The sequence below is a fragment of the Trachinotus anak genome, unplaced genomic scaffold (assembly GCF_046630095.1).
Source record: "Trachinotus anak isolate AG129_WGS33_773 ecotype Australia unplaced genomic scaffold, CSIRO_AGI_Tana_v1 ptg000013l, whole genome shotgun sequence".
Taxonomy (NCBI): domain Eukaryota; kingdom Metazoa; phylum Chordata; class Actinopteri; order Carangiformes; family Carangidae; genus Trachinotus; species Trachinotus anak.
Genome location: NW_027273864.1, coordinates 25,653,049 through 25,670,845, shown reverse-complemented (window position 1 = coordinate 25,670,845; position 17,797 = coordinate 25,653,049). Strand labels below are relative to the sequence as shown.

General features: G+C 40.1%; 1 long non-coding RNA gene across 3 annotated transcripts; it reads right to left on the bottom strand.

Moving 5' to 3' along the window:
• Window positions 1–1,435: 1,435 nt before the first annotated feature.
• Window positions 1,436–16,999, bottom strand: LOC139631053 (uncharacterized). 3 transcript variants are annotated; one of them, XR_011693276.1, is made up of 3 exons: window positions 16,742–16,999; window positions 3,274–3,402; window positions 1,436–2,216 (listed from the first exon to the last, which is right to left on the bottom strand). It is a non-coding gene; the product is annotated as an uncharacterized lncRNA (long non-coding RNA). The 3 variants fall into 3 exon arrangements; XR_011693274.1 differs by lacking the exon at window positions 16,742–16,999 and adding an exon at window positions 3,876–4,192; XR_011693275.1 differs by lacking the exon at window positions 16,742–16,999 and adding an exon at window positions 3,614–3,855.
• Between the last annotated feature and the right edge of the window lie 798 nt (window positions 17,000–17,797).

Genomic DNA, 17,797 nt, shown 5'->3' with positions numbered 1-17,797 from the left:
AGTTTGAATTCTCATTGGAAAATAATGAAAGGAGAAAAGAGAGATTTAGAAATAAGGGGAAGAGAGAGTGTTTGTGGTAATGAAGGGTTTTAGGTCAAAGACTTGAATCTCCACGGAGAGAGAGAGACAGAAAAAAAGGGGCAACCAAAGAATTTAAAGTGATAAAGGGAAAACCTACGTAAATTAAAGGTTCCAGGTCCAAGTTTCAGGTTTTGTGAATACTCATATCGTGAAAATGAGCTATTGAAATGAAAGGTCCTAGGTCACTGAGTCTAAAGCTTGCACTTTACAGCAAGGTGAGACTAAAGACTCACCAACAGACAGAGTGATAAAAGTCGATGCAAACAGCACCGCTCCCTTGACCTTGGCTGTTGAATGTGAGTCCTCTTCCTTTGTATTCAGGGTCAGACACCATACTCCTGATTCCAGTGGGTCTCTGTGAACTAAGCAGGACTGGGGCAAAGATCAAACACAACCCAAAGACAAATAGATGCCCCACTGGTTAACTGGAGAATCAATGTGGGCTGGCACCTCTCCACATATGTTGCCAATAGGGACAGAGGACAAGGTGTAAAAGAGGTTACTTTCAATATACTTTACTTTTTCATTTGTTTATAAATGCTTTTTTTTGGCCCTGATCAAGGCTGCTCTTTTCTCTCTTATCCTTATTTGAAAAGGCTGTTGTGACTCCTTGGGGAGGTTGGGTTCTGCTATTCATGGAAGAGTTTTTCTTCTTTCTATTTCCTTCAAAAAAGGATGAATTAAAAGGATAGAGGGCACTACGGCAATAATGAGCTGTGGTCCCCTATTGAGACTCCTGACACATACACATTCCCCCCAACAAGGGAATAATTTCCACTTTTACTGATTAATATTAGTATTATGAGACAGATAAAAACCCATACCTGCGCCCCCTGACCGAACCCTTCTCATACTAACCAAAAGATTTCCAAATGAATAAATCAGCACTTTCACAGTAAACCAATACTTACTGACATCTCTCTACAGTGTCTTCTGACTGTTCAATTCAGAGAAGAGAGAATGTAATCAAAAGGTTAATGCTGCTCATAATTTCCAAAAGGCTCCTGGCATCTGTATTTAATAAGCCATCTTTCTGCCACAGGTCAGCCTCTCAAACTCATTCCAGGCCACCCTAACCTCATGTCAGAGTTGATTGTCAGGTCTGTATGAACCCTGACAGAAGGTCTGTAGGCACAGCTCAGGTCTGAACTAAGTACTCCCACCTCCGCATAAGTGTTAGAGTACAATTAAAAATTAAATTAATTTGTTTTAATCATTGTTGTTATTTTCCCAGAAAGACATTAGAATTGAAACATCAATCAAAGATAATGCAGCAAAGCCCAATGTTGTTTGTAGTAATAATGGAAATCCAATATTATTTAATTTATTTTATTATTTAATGTATTGGGTCTCCAACAAGTAAACAAAATGTGATTATAGAGTTGGTGCAGTAATCACACATAGAAAAGCTTTCACTTTATTCATTTTACTTTTCAGTTGAAGAGCTCCAGCTCCTCACCTCTATTAAAGGTGATACTTGTAACTTTTCTGTGTTGCCAAGTGTAGTTTCTTCCAGGAGTGGGTGTTAGTGGTGGTCGTGATGATGGTTGCTTGCCAAGAGCTTTTAGACATTGTTGTCTGTGCAAGACGAGATGGGATGGGACGGTGCTAGCTGGTTAACAAGCTAACTTCAATAGTAGAAAAAAAAGTGATAGAAACAGAAACAAAACAAGAGTTAAAAGTGACTTCACTTAACACCTCCGGAGACAGCTCTTGGTGAGTAAAGTAATGAAGTCAAATGCTGAACTCTTCTGGACTGGTAAGTAAACAGCTGTTAATGCTAATGTTGGCTATGTAATTATAGCAAAAAAATTACAAATAGCACCTTTAATTTGCTTTGAGAATTATAAAGAAAAGCTGCTTATTCATGCAATTATCCAATCAGCCAATCATGTCACAGCAGTGCAGTGGCTAAACTCCTGCAGATACAGGTCAGGAGCTTCAGTTAATGTTCACATGACATGATGCTAAGACTGGTTGGAGCTGACAGAAAGGCTGGGAAAGTCTTTACAGCTGTGGCAAGTAGCACGTCAGGTTCCACTCCTGTCAGCCAAGACCAGAAATCTGAGGCTTCATTGAGCTCAGGCTCACACTGGACAGTTGAAGACCTGGAAAACGTTGCTGGATCTGGATTTCTGTTGAGGCACGCAGATGGTAAGGTCAGAATTTGACATCGAAAGCGTGAATCCATGAACCCCCAACCTACCTTATGTCAGCAGTTCAGACTGGTGGTGATCCTGTATTGTGGTGTTGGGAATGTTTTCTTGGTGCATGTTGGCCCCTTAATACCAATCAGTCATGGTTTGAATGCTATAGCCTCTCTGTGCATTGTTGCTGACCATGTACATCTCTTTAAAGCCACAGTTTACCATCTTCCAACTGCTTCCAGCAGGACAATACACCACATCACAAAGCAAAAGTCATCTCAAGCTTGTTTCATGACCATGACAATGAATTCAGTGGGGCCTGAAAATCTGGGGGACTTCAGTCACCTTCTTTAGCTGAATGCTAACCCAGTGTTGGACTTGAGGGCTGTTTCCCATCTGTCTCCACCACCATTCTCTTTCTACTTGACAGGAATGTGCCAAGCAAGCTCATTGTTGTCGCTGAGGGAATGTTTATGTGCGCCTTCTTCCACTTGACATTTGTTGACCTTGTGAAGAATCAAAGCTTGTATTTTGGGTTTTTTTATGTAAAAGTTAATTGTCCGTGGATCCAGCACCACTCCTGCCCACTTGGCATCCTGAACTGGAGCGCCATTGTGTAATAAAATGGAATTATGCCCTTAATCATTGCCCTCTCTCCCGCTCTTGCTCTCATTCACTTTCTCTCTTTATCTCCCTCCTTCCACACCAGCTCTCCATTTTTCCCCATTCTTTTTGAAGTCATTATAGGATCCTAGGGCAGTTTTACGACATTTATTCTGCCTGGCACTTCTCTCTCCCTCCATCCCTTTCCCATCTCTCTCCTTTCTCCCATCATCGCTCTCTCTTTCTGTTAATTACCCTTGCAGTCTTATCTGTCGACACCCTTCAAACTTGCGGTTCCCTGTCATGAATCAAGTGCCCCCCCCTCCTCCTCCTCCACTTCCTCCTCCTCCTCCTCCTCCTCTTCTACCCATATCAGCCAAACAATTAACCAACCGGCTCACTCTAATTAAGCATCACAGAGAAGACACATGCAAAACTCCACCTTTTTCCTTTGTGTGGACACGATAGAAGGGCCAACTCATCTCTTCATGGTGGATTCATATTATTTCTTGCTCTCTGGTGCTTGTTCCAGACCGGCGTTCAGTCACAGAGGAAGATGTCCTCAGGAGGCCTGACGTTTGTGACCATCACAAAAACAAACACAAACAAAAAAAAGTCTTTGTCAGCAAGAATTGTTTTTCACTTCCAGACTTTCAGCAGGTACAAAGAAAGGAAGAAGAAGGGAGCATTAAGTTGAAACGACTTATTAACAAAATAGAATGTCATGCCTGTCTTCACTAATGATAAACAAATTGTGTTTATGAAAGCACATACTCCATTACCTTTTGCTTTGTCTGCCTGTTTCTTACTGGAGCCTAACTGTGAAGGCTTAATAATACTGATCAATAACGATATTGATTGAGCTGCTGATGAGGTGCCCCTGAGAATGGTACTTAACTTCCAGCTTGATGTTGTATTTCAGACGGCCACCTAGTTACTGTGTGGTGCAGTGGCACACACACACACAGCCTAATTGCAGACACACACACTCTCACTCTTTTGTAGAAGCACCAACTGCGGTTAAACCACTGTTACAATACTCACAGTGTACGTTGCGCACGCTGGGTGGGTGTTAACGAGAAATGACAAGAAACGTCCCAGGGTGCCCAAGCACATGCGGCTAACCTTCAAAAGGAGCCCGGCCCTTTATGATTGATGTCTTTAATTCAACGGATGCAATAAAGCAGAACTAAATACGAAATTAACTGTACTGGTATTGTACATTATTACACTTCATTATTGCTCTCCAAAGTGGCACATGACCCATATAATATGTATAACCTTTTGTTACCTCTGCCAAGGAAGTTATGTTTTTACCCGTTCCTGTTTGTCAGCAGGATTACACTAAAAGTGCTGAACCGATTTACACTCAACTTGGTGGAAGGATGGGTCATGGTCCAGGGGAGACCCCATTAAATTTTGGGGCAGATCTGGATCATTTGTTATGAATTTAATTTTTTTTCTTTGAAGTCTGATTTATGTTTTTTGACGTTGGCCTTTGCTCTGCCCTGCACTCTTCACGTGTCATTCTAATTTCTTTTTTTGAGAAATGTATTTAGGAAACCCAGGTCCTCTGTAACAGCTTACAAAACATTCAAAATATTTTTTCATCAGCTTGATAATCCATGACTTTTCCTATATAAACATGATTTTGAACAGGTGACAAATTTCAAAAGTCCACTTCTACTTCTGTTTGTGGTCTCAGAGAACTCAGCTGTATATTCATCTTCTCTGTATCTATGATTGGTGTTGACAGGACTTCTTACGAAGGACTTTTATAATGGTTTGTTACGTCATTTCTTTTGAAAAATTTTGGAAAAAGAAAATAATTATATACTGTATATTTGCTCATAAAAGATTAATTTAACCTAAAAGTTAACTGCCATGTTTTGTGGAACAACAAGGCAGTATGGTTATGTACATTTTTAGTCACCTTCACCAAATGTGTAAGCCCAGTTTCTGTTAAAGGAAGAGATTACTCCTTTAGTACTTTAAAAAGGCAAAAAGAAAAAGAATACTTAATTAATACTTACTTAAGGTAAGGTAAGGGCGGAAATCTTTAAGGCAGATATCTCAAAACATGGGCAAAGAAAAAAAAAAAAAAGGAAAGCCAGAGATCAAACTACAGACCCTTTAACATTGAGAAAGGTACTAAAAATGTACAGTTTGGTGTGGGCTGAGTCATACAACTAAGGTTGAACTCTTTCTCTGTGTTCCCTCTTTCATTGCTTTCTCTCTGTCGCGAACATAACTGCATCTCTCTCCTTCAAACATATATACTCTCTGACGCACGCACTTATTCAACAAGGGTGACGCGGAGGGAGCAATTGGGTGTGGAAGGAGATAGTTTTTTTGTAATTATTTCCCTGCGACGTGGTCGACATGGAAAATATTACCCACACGAACAGAGGCAATCAGCAGTTTCCTCCTCAAGGTGTCAGATACACTTATTGCGTTGCACCGAGGACGATTTGAAATGCATAATCCTTCTCCCACGCGCTTTCTGGTCGGCGTTTATTTAATAATTTCCCCCCAGTAACTACATGAATATCATTACAAATGTCACAGCAATGGTTCGTGAAGGAAAGCTGAATTTCCTAAACTACCTGGGGTCTGTAGTTGTCTTTTTTTTTTTATTATTAGTATTTGTTATTGGCAAGGACAGGAGCTGGTTAACTTGTGGGTTGACACAATGATTGAATAAAATAGGCACTGGAACGTGACGGAAATGCAAGGGCAGAATCACCAGGAGCTCTCTGTTCTGTCAGCGCATGAGTGAAGGTTTCCTTTACTAAAGTTTGTCTCAGTGCTTGTTACTCCAGTGAAACAGGTGGCTGCAGCTGCTGTTTGCAGCGCACATGACTGTGTGTTCAGGGTTGATTGCGAGAAAGCTGGGATTGTTAGGGGATGACTGCCAGTTGAAATCTCTTAACAGGCCTGGGAAATCAGGGTTGGGGAAGTAAGTGAGACGCGCTCATCGTCGCAGCACTCTGTGGCTGTTAAATGAGGGAACCGAGCAAAGTGCCTCGTGAGTGCGCTCCCCTCGGCTGTTATTAAAATGTATTACTTGTCAATCCTGTGAGTGTATGTTGAGCAGGTGTTGCTTGTCTGAGCAGGTGTATCTCAGAGAAGTGTCTGCATATGGGAGTGCTAATGGGTGACAGTCAAAAAAAAAAAACAGTTGACACCTGACGACTGTCATTTCATTGTTCGTGGTCTCTGTTTGGTTAGTTTGCAGGTTTGAATTCACCATCTTGTCATGACTTTCACTGGATATATGAAGGTAAATGAAACAACATGGCATGTAGTTAAATTCAAAGGTCCCATAGTTTACACTTTTACATAAGAACATATATTTGTGATTTTCAGTATAAAAAAACATATCAGTGTAGTTTTGCATCTCCTCTTTCAGATTTCTCCCTTGAGCTTTGGCTCAGTAAGCTCAGTAAGCAACTGCTGACTGTTTTCTGAGTGATAGCAAAAAAAAAAAAAAAAAAAATTGCAGATTTCAGGTAAACACTCAGAGAAACCACATCATGCAAGGCCGGATGGTGTGTTGAGGTGGGCTGGGTTTGGGGCATATCTGAGAGCAGTGACATCACAAAGTTACAGAAATCCTGTATAGATTTATAGATGCAGAGATGCTCATAAAAAGTAAACCAATTTCTGCGAGCAGCAGTTTCTCAATTTGGCATTTTGTTTTAAGACCAAGCAGGTGTGTATCTGTGGAGACAGTTTGGATGCGTCTGTCTGCTTTATTGAGAGTCTAGGTTTTCTGTGTTTGCTTCCTGCCCACATGGACTCTAGTGATAAGAACACGAGCAATCCCTTACATTTTTTTTTATTTTTTTTCCCCAGGATGTTATTCTGCACTTTGCTCCGCACAGGCTGGTAATAACATGATTCCATTTTGTCTGACCAAAATATGTCTGTTTTCACACCTTTATCACAAACGTGGACTATGCTCAGCCCGAAGCCCGTCTGACAGATCTTGGGCCCACCGCACAGGATCGGAGAGACATAGATTTTAAAATGTGAAACTGCTTTATTCAGTGTTTTTCTTAGTTTTAATCACTGGGTCCATTTGTTTTGGAGGTCTTAATGGATAATTCAACTAGCACCAAAACCTCCTGATCAACTGACAGATCATGGAAAGGATCCTAATTAGGGGATACTGACTGCAGTGATGGCAATGATGGTGAAGTCAGTAACTCCCATGATCCCATGCTACTTCACTATATCACCAAATACCGTCTTTTGTTGTTGGTTTGAATGTGAGACCCTTAGCGGCAGAAGTTACATACAGTACTATGTGTCTGAATAAATACTAAATATATAATGCATATATATAAAAATACTTAATTTATTTAAAAAAAAAATGTTGTTAAATGTTTCAAAAAGAGCTTTAAATGTCCACTGTTCAATGTTCACTGTGCTGAATAACAGGTCTCCTCATGCAGTCTAGATATCAGGTCACCATGTGAACCATACAGAATACAAAATCTATCTGCTAATTGTAGAGGTGCCAGTTCATGCAGTGGAAGTTATTTTAAATTGTGACTTCCCTGTATCTTTTTTCTTTTTCTTTTTTTTTTTTTTTTGTCCACCGATATCTCAAGGGAATTGAGGCACCAGAGGCCTCCGACTAAAAGTCAACTTTGGTTTCTTTTTAGCATGAATGTGATTTTTCTGTAACCTTCACTAAATGGTGTTTGTTGACTAAATATAATGATACCTTTTTTTTTATCTAAATTTGTACAAAGTCTTCAGTTACATTCTGCAGATCATGTGCACGCTTATTTTTTCTAGTTTCTTGGTTACCCTGCTTCCACTCCTGCCCACTCTTAAATTTTGCTCCTATCTAAACAGGACACAATAATTCAAACTGGTAAGGTTCTTTCCTCCCTCCCTCACTAATTAAGTTGTGCCAGGTCTTTTATACCAGCCTGTGTGGAATGAGTGCTTGCTTGTCACAGTAATTTAGTGCCTCTGTTAAGCTATGTTTAGATGTGCTGTGTTACATAAGGGGTAGTTTACTCACTCACTTCATAAAACTTATGTGGCGGAATAATGACCTGAGCATTCCTGATGATGGCACTAATTCATGCTAAGTACCTGATATCATTAAGGGGAGGTTGCTACTGGCACAGCAGGACCAGATATGAGCCCGACCGGGCACTCAGGTAGATTTATATTTTTGTGGGATGGTGTACGTCAGACCCATCACTGATGCCATAGGCACTGGAACTGATTTATTATGAAGTGCCACAATCCACCTGTTGACAGGACAAATCTTGCTGTAATTATAAGCTATAACTCAAAGTGATTACCTTGTCTCACTAACTTTAGAAAATGAAACTACTGCCATGCAAATTGATAGCAGAGTAAGTGTGTTCACTTCATGTTTTTCATGTGGAAACTGGCTTTTAGTAAATCAACAAATACAACTACTGTCACTGTCTTCACTTTCAGCATCAGATAGAGAAAAACACCAGCAGGCCAAGCTGACCAATCACAGGTCTTTCAGGGTTCATTTGTCATCTCATAGGTTGTGTGTGCAGCAGGTTATTATGACCCATAATTTTGTTGTTAGGCGACATAGTGGTACTTATTATCACTACGCAAAAGAAGCGTAGTGACGTAAAGAGCGACAAAGTCGGTGTTAGAAGGAGGTGGTGGTGGATGGATGGCTTGACAAAACACAGGAATATCACACAGGAGCACTTTAGTAGTAGTACTTTTAGTAGTTTCCATGACCCTAAACATAACCTTACCCATGTTGTTATTATTGTAAACATGACAGCAAAGACCGTCAAATCTTAAAGAAGTACTTACTTAACCCGAACAGAGACAGTTTCCTGAACCTAACCAAGTAGTTTTTGTGCCTAATCCTAACAAAGCCATGACCATTTATTATTGTAATGATGGCAACAAAGGTCCAGTACACCTCTGTCGGTACACTTCCTGTGTTTATTATTGTAACCATGACAACCAAGGTCCATTACATGTGCTGCCATAGGGGCTATTTCAGGAGACACTCAGGGATCATATCAGAGGGTTGGAGCCAACAACCTCTATGGTTGATCTGGTTGGAGGACTTGTTGGGTATGTCCAGTGGGGCCAAAAATATCAATAACTTTCTGTTGATAAGTCATACTCAATAAATGTCAGTAAAATGTCATCAAATGGTATAAAATGCCTGTTGTGTCTCTCAGCCAAAGTTTGCATATTTAGATTTTTTGTTTTATTCGGTCAGTTTATGATATGTGACAAAAGTTTAATCAAAAATCTATCATAAAATCCCATTCTCATATTTGAAAAGCTGGAGCCAGCAAGTATTTGGTTGCTTTGCTTGAAAAAAAACTACAAAAACAAATTATCAATTCAACAGTTAAATAGTTGATGTTTTTTTTTTTGTTTTTTTTTTGTTTTTCATTGAACATCTAATTAACTGAATAATCATTGCAGCTTTAATCTCCACAACCGCTGCAGTCTCACTATGCAGGCGTGTGTATGTGCGCATATATCAGTGCCTCCTAACTCACCAGTGCGAAGGCAGCCTTACTGGGAAAGTGGGTAGAGCCACTTGGTAGATGGATGAAAGCTGCAAAACTGGAGATACTGGTCTTTTGTAATGGACAGGTGACTGTCGAACTTTATTTTACTTAAGTTTATTTTACTGTTAGGCCTATTTAATATTACCATGGCAGGACGTATTCAGTCTCCAGCAGTTCCATTTATTACAACTAGCGTTGAATCAATAACAGCGGAGCAGTAAAGCGTTTACAAGTGCAGCGAGGGAAGAGAGAGTAACCACTGACACCTGGAGTCAGCGATGGAAGTGCTGGTGGAGAGTTTGCAGCTCCACTGAAGCAGCTCACGGTTTACGTGATTGGTACATGGATTCCAATTACCGAGTGTTCAGAAGGCTTTGTCGTCATTTGTTTGTTTGTGTCTTTCTTTCATGTATTTGTTCATGTGTAATGCATCGTCCCATGTGCAGCGCTGTAGAAAGGGATGAGGGAATTGATGCACTCTTTTCGCTGGTAGCGTAGCCTGCAGTTAGGTGATGCGGGTCACATCGTAAAGCAAAGCACGGCGTCCAGTGTAGAGTCAGTGAGTACCATGATACAAGGTACTTCATCCACATGCAATTCAACACATGAACTAAACACCATTTATTTTTGAGTGACAGACCTGAAAACAACCTTCCCTAAAACAATTTTTTTTTAATCATTTTTAGAGACATATTTTGTTATTCACCTTCAAAAATTATTAGAAATCATTACAGAGCTTAGCATGTCTCTAAGTCCTCTCTTTTATCTCTCTTTGTTTGCCTTTGATGCAGCTAAATAACTTTGCATGAACATCAGGAAATTTGAACCATAAGGGGTTATTGCCACATGTCAACACTATCCCATGATAATTAGTTACTCCTGGATTAAATGACACAGCCTTGTAGAAATTATGAGAAACCCATTTTCTACTTTTGCCTTTATAAATCAGTGTATTGCAGGCCTAAGCCAGTTCTCCTGTGGCTTCAGTCTGCAGACAGTCACATAGCAGGCGGTAGCTTGGTGATTTTCTAACCACTAAATCAGTGCTTTCCACAGTGATTCTCTTACGGCAGCTTTACACTGTGCAGTTATGGGCTGTCTGAGATGACACCCTGAAATCATGAGAGGAAATGAATCTTTGGTCATCAGTCTAAAATGGTGGAGATGCACCCACCAATGAATGGCCAGTTAGAGCGAAGGGCACCGTGAAATTTAGGACCAAATCCTCACGATATGACTCCTGCTGTTCCTGCCCATCACTAGCCACCAGATTGCATTATTAAACGAAGCAAGGTAATATACTGGCCAGTGTGATGCTTCATTAGCACCATTTCTATGCCTCCGTGCCATCCGTCCATCTCCCTCTTGTGAACACAGTATCTCAGTAACGCATTGAGGAAATTTTTTGTCAAATGTCCACGTGGACTCAAAGATGAACTGATTACATTTTGGTGGTCAAAGATCAAGGTCACTGTGAGCTCACAAAATACATTTTCGGCCATAACTCATAAATGAATACGCTCATTGTGACAAAATCTAAGTCAAATGTCTATAAGAATTTTTAAAAAGTCATGTTATTTTATATCATTATGGTCAAAGGTCAACTTCACCGTGACATCATAGTGTTCTGCAAAAAACACCTCTTCCTATTAATCAGCACAGTAACACCGTAAAGACTGTGACCCTATTTCCTTCAACTTGTCTGGTTGGCGGAAGCATACAACTGTGAGGCAGTGATTCTAGTTTCAAAAAAGATTAGGAATAAAAACACTAACACATCCGCAAACACAAACCAAAACCATGAAGGCAAATGAAAAGGAAGTCTATGGGACAGTGGCAAAGAAAACTTTGCGGCGCTGTATTATTAAAACATAAGAGAGACACAGATGGATGATGCGAGCCGCTGTTGTGTCTCTGTACTATTTATAGCTTTTTCTATTTCCATCATTGTGCTAGACTTCACCAAACACTCACTGCATAATCTGACAGCTTCAAACTGAAATTGTACAGTCTGACACAGATTAGTATGATTTTACTGGACCCGTCTCCAGCACTTTAGTTGAGTTTTTAAGCTCAGGAGTTGTTTCGCTTGTTCTAGTCATGCCCCTCATCACACACAGAAACTCACTTAACACTAGCTAAGCCCCTTTACACACTAATAACCCAAAGCACATCATACCAGTATCAATATGCTCGAAGTGTTCGCCTAAAGGCTTAACTGATGAATGCAAAAATAACTGTCAAGACTGATAATTACCCTGTATAACCAATAAATTTAAGGCTGATTAGAAAATGACAGCGAATAACTCAGCAATTTAGCAGTGTGACAGTGCAGCGTTGCCTTCCAGCAACGTATTTTGAGCCATCTTCCGCTGATTATCTTCAGTTATTTTGCCGACACAGCAGAGTGCCCCCCCTGTGTGTTCTGACAAAAGACAGAGCCATGGAGCAGCACCGACTTGCCTGGCTGCTGCTGGAGACTGTTTGGGGGTTGAGAGGGGTTAAACTCACAAGCCATGATTGGAGCTACTTAAGTGCTGTCAAGGCACAAAATTGGACAGAGCACCAGGCTGAATAATTACAGAATAACAAGGGAAAGGGGGTCTTTGTTTGGCCAGGGGAGAAAATAATTGATTTATGAGGGGAGGGGCAGTTTTTTTTTTCCCTTTTTCTTTTTTTTCGGTAACTCACCAGAGGACATGCAAGGTCTCCCGCAGTGGCACTTGCCGTCCGAGGGAACTTCCAACCTACTAGAACGAAGAGCAGGGAGAGCTTGAAAAAAAAAAATGTAATTAATTGGATCAGATTAAAATTAATGAAGTAATTAAGGAGCTGCCTGCCCTAGTTCTTCCAGTCGAGAAGTGTAGAAGGTACCACTGCCAGCAGGAGTAGTAGCAGTGGCACGGTGTAGAGAAGGAGGGAGGGAGAGAAAAAGAGTGACTTTGATTTAGAAGCTCTGAGAGTGCAGGGAATGGTAATGAGGAGAGAGGAAGAGAGAGAGAGAGAGAGAGAGAGAGAGAGAGAGAGAGAGAGAGAGGCACTAAAAATAAACAGCACCAGGAAATGAAAGTGGTAATCTGTGGGATACCACTTTTCAATTTATTTTGTACATCTTCGTTGGTAAGTGCTCATCACCGCAGTGTTTCGACACTTTTCTAAATGGCACTCTTTTCTTTGTCTGCTCAGCCAAATTGGCCCCCACTATTGCTGACTATCAAGTTCCCACTCTCTGTTAATTCTCTACAAGCTGCCAATTCTCCGCAATGAAATAAATGTGCCAGATGATCTTCCTTAGCAAAAGCCCACCTGACAGCAGGTGTAAAAAGGCTCCTATGAAACTGGGTATAGGATAATACACTTGTTGCATATCAGATAAGAAAGCAGTGAAACTAGTAACTTAAAGAAAATGTGGATGATTTCTGGAAGCCGAGGTAGGACAGCTGACTGTGAGAAAGGGAATGAACAATGATACTAATATCTGTGGATTGCCACTAGAGTCAAAGCAAGACTCTATATTCATGGAGGTGCTACAACCAGCGCAAGCACCGTGCCAATGGTTTGGTTATTTTATTATCATTATGCCCAACACACAGAACACAGGTGGATAGAGAGGCTCAGACGAGTGGGGGGTTCATCTAATAGAGGCAGCACCCTGGGGCTGAAAAGTAAAGTTATCACAGAAATGCTGGAACCTGTAGTTCCTCAAATGGCCACTTGAGGCTGGCTCCAAAAGTGAGTCAGTCCCCACAGACTCCTATGTTAAAATGCCCAACCTCCTTGTCCCTTTATACACAGTCTATGGGCAGCACAAAGTGAGTTGTTGGTATTTTGTGTCTTACATTTCTCTCCGAGAACATAGAGTACGTCTCAGAACCACATCTGTTTTATCAACAAGCTAAATACATGGAATAATGCTTCAAATGCAAATAAACCATGTAAGTGAATCACTCCCCAGATAGTAGAGGGATCAGTAATCAGGATTTGTCTATGAATGAGTATGAGTGATTCTTTACACTGCATGAAGAAGTTAACCTTCAGTTAATTCAATCCCCGCATCCTCTGAAGGCATACAGATGCTTAAGTTGATAAATCTGCAGCTATGTCTACGCTTATTTTGTACAAATGGCACCAGGATAATACAAAGTAACGCCATACAATACTACTCAGAGCGGTCCGTTTTGACTCTTTATTCTGTTGTTTAAGCATTCCTGTGTTTAATCGTCTCCTTTTTAGCAAACATAGCATTTCATGTTGTCTGCTCCAGTTTGACAGTATAATGTGACCATTTATGACATGAGAGCAGAAGTAAAACTGACAGCATCTGATTGGTGTGGTTGTGTGAACAGCCTTACCAACACTTTCATTATTTATTTCTGTCATTGTATGAATATAACCCCCCCCCCCCCCCCCCCCCCCCCCCCCCTCCCCCCACCCCCCACCTGCCTCTGGCTGCAGATCTGAGGTGCTGCGTGTTCAGATTGTGCCGCTCTGCACCATCCAGACAATAATATCATTTCCTGGAGAGGCCTCTTTTCACTTGTTGAACTGTTATTGACATGCATCACTGTGACTGGCACACCTGTTCTGCAGCAATGAGAACAGTAATGTGATTGACTAAGAATGAATTTATTAACCACCACACCATCTGATTTATATTCCTCCCCAGGCAGCTATTAGGCACTTTGTGCAGCTGCATCTACATTAACCAAAATCTTAGTTATTCATTCTCTGGACACCATGGCCGGTCATATTACATTACATGGAAATTCATTTAAAGAGATTGTCCTTCTCTAAAACAACACTAAAAGTCGTCTGTGCAGCAACTTATTGCGACCCATAGTTACTTTATATTGTTAGGTGACCTCTAGTAGCCGTAGTAATTGTGACCCGAGCAAAGGAGGAAGTCAGGTGGAGACTGCTGTTGACTTTGGCTTGTGAAGCCGTCAGTGTTGTTTCTTTTAACCATGACTGTTACACAACCTTCAAACTTTAACAACATTGTATTATGGTAACTATGACAACAGCAGTCTGGTATGCCTGTTGCTGTAGGGGCATTATTTCAGGAGACACTCCCATGTGTCATATCAGTGGGGACAAACCACGAATTTGATTAAAAAACAAAAATGTCATTTTCAACATCCTCTGAGGACCATGACTGTGTATAAGAGTTCCTTTAAATAGTTTGTATGGATATGGCTGTTGTAGTTTTTGAGCTGAGATTTCTCTGCCCTCTTATCTGGTTGTTTGTCATCTTGTTGTTTCACAAAGATGCTTTCACTTCATATGTAGCAGAGAAGCTGCTATAAAATGGTATGAAACTTCACATTTGCATATCTCCTGTGACAATGTGAGGACAAAGAGATTCAGGTAGTGAGGCAGTGGTATCAATACGCATTTGAAATGATGAATGCTTTCGAATTTTTTCAAAACACATACCTTTAGCTGCTTTCGTGTTGGGTGTGTAATGTACAGAGTGTCTCTCTGATAAACGCTAATACAAATACATGAGCCCCAGACTCAGCTCAGACTACACACAACCTTCTACGGGAACATCAAGCTCCATCCAGACATTAAATAAAAACAAAGCTCTTTCGAAAGTAGGGCATAACTGTTTTTAAAATATGAGAGCAATGTTCAAAATGCATAGTAATGGTGCTTTAAGAGAGTAATAGAGAGCTCATGTCCAACTGCATATTTATCATTTTTAATTTGATTTTTTATTTTATTTTTATTTTTATTTTTTTTAAATCGGTCATCAATGGAATTTTAGTCACCCAAGGCCAGATGTGTATGAGGATTCAAGGACTGTTTAAAGGTCTCATATAAGGAGAGGAGATTTCCATGTATTTTTTTTTTTTTTTTTACTTTAAAGCAGGTCTAGGTTCAATATTAATACTGTGAAAGTATCAAAGCTCTCAGTCCACAGAAAAATGCACAAAGCCTGTATTCAGAAACTGAGCCTTAAAGCGAGCCATGAGAACTTCTGTAACTTTGTGATGTCACAACTACACAGTCACTGCCCTGAACTATGCCTCAAGCACACCCCATGTGGGGCCACAGTACAATCTGCAGGATGTGTGTTTACCTGAAATCTGCAATGTTTTTATTCGATGACTCAGAAAACAGTCAGCCAATCACTTCAAGTAATAAACTGTAAAAGTGTAAAGTATAAGAGATTTAAAGGTACTGGGTTAAAGAACAGGCGCAGCAGATTTATGACGGTTAGTTAACACAATTATGCATGTAACACTGATGTTTTATTTATCATCCCAAGTAATGATCAAAATCCACTTATTCTTTTAATATATATGTCTTTTTTATTCCCTTTTTATGTAAAAGAATATAAAATCAACCTGACATTCCTTTGCATTGGCATTATGAAATCTCCAGCAAGAATTAATCTGAAAATCCAGCTCTTTTGTTTTTTGTTAAACTAACACTAATAGATTCATTTTCAATAAATGCTTGAATAAGTCCACAGGGATCACAGTTTTTTTTTCCCTTTTATTCCTAAATGATTTGAATTAAGTATCGCCAAGTAGGAGCAAATCTCACAAAGACAGCATTGAAACAAGACAGCAATGATTAACTAAACTTTAATTATGGCACATTCAGAGTCAACATTAATCCATAACAATCCAAGAATTATGGATATTGAAATTTAATGATAGGTCCTGCAGTACCTATTAGAGTTAACCCACCTGCATAGTCTCAACAACTAACAATTACATCACAAGAACAGTGACAATTACCATACAAGGTGCAATTATATAACCACAAAAACTTGCACACCTGCGGAAAGACAAAGGAAAAGACCTGAGAGGGGAAGCAGACCGAAAGCTTGTGTTGTATATATAAATAAAATGTTGTTATTATCATTATGGCTTTGATTCCCAGTGGGACCACCCCTGCTACAAATGTACTTTATGATAATCAACATTGTGCACATGAGCTTAAAGCCCCGAACCAAATGGTATAATTATGGTCTCATGCTCTGACTGGTCTGGTCTTAGTGTGTCCTGGGAGTAGACAAAGAAACAGGGAGACTGACATTTCTGTGCTGACTCAGTTATTTTATGTGAAGGCAACAAAGGACAAAAGACAAGTTGAAAACAAAATAGTAGAGGAAGAGAGAATATTATATATAGAATGGGGGACATTGACAAGACTGTAAAAACAGAGATAAACACTTCCTGTTGTGCTTATTCTGATACTTGGGAAAGTGCAATGTATTACCATGCATATATCTGAAGTGTTATGTCTAGAATGACAGACAGGTGTATGATAGTTTAGATACAGTATTTCATTAAAGGAATACTCCACTGAAAAGTCTTTTGCATATCAAACACTCACCACATGTGGCCTCAAAGCATGGATGACAGCTGTGGCCAGCCTGGATCCCAACAATGACCCAGTTTTATGTCAAACCATAGAAACTTCTCAAACCAATTTTGTCCACTGTCTGTCCACGTGATCAGTGTGTTCCATCTCACATTTTTTGTGAAAACATGGCAGTAAACTGCAGAGTTTATGATTTGAAAAACAACAGAAAGTTAAAGTGTCCTTTACCAGGCATTCAAACCATAAGACAGCATTGCAATACGACCTAAGACGGCAAATGTCAGCATTGGTTCAAACACCAAAACATAGCACTGCAATAAATAACACTATTAGACAGAATTTTACAACTGGAAACGTATCACAGCAGTGATCACAGAGCAAACACTAGAACTATGTAGCATTAATGTTACAAAAATTCTTTTGAGTTTGAACTTCAATGTATTTATTACCCAACTTAAAAAGCATCGCCAGGTGATGTTGTGAAAACAGGCTAACAGAGCTGCACTGTTACTATCAGCAGTTTTGTACAACTGGATTCTTTCAATGTCAACTCAACTTCAAAAATGAAAAGTATAAATGATGAACTAGCGTGCCTGCAGCTGAATATTTGGAATATCAGAACCAGTGTCTGTCAGTTGTTTTTTTTTCCCTATGAAGTGAATTTAAAAGGAATTTTCTCTGTCTTCCTATGATGACATCACATTAAAGAGTAAAGATAGTAACCAAAGCACTGCAGCTGGAATTCAAAATCTCTCCTGGTTCCTGTTCTACTTCCGTCAGACACTCCCTCCTTTTCTTCTTTCCATTCCCTATTGACGTTTCCCCCATAATGCCAATCCCTCTATGATCCTGTTCACTTTGTCTCAAATTAATGCCCCATAAACCCCACCCTCTCTGCCTGTCTGCCCCCTCCCTTATTGTAATTCTGCACCACCACTCATCCACACTCAACATTCACATATCTGTGATAATGGCAGCACGCTTCCAGTCTGCCACAACAGGCCAACTTCACTTGATGATGCAAAAAGTGTGTGTGTGTGTGTGTGTGTGTGTGTAAGAGAATCTCAA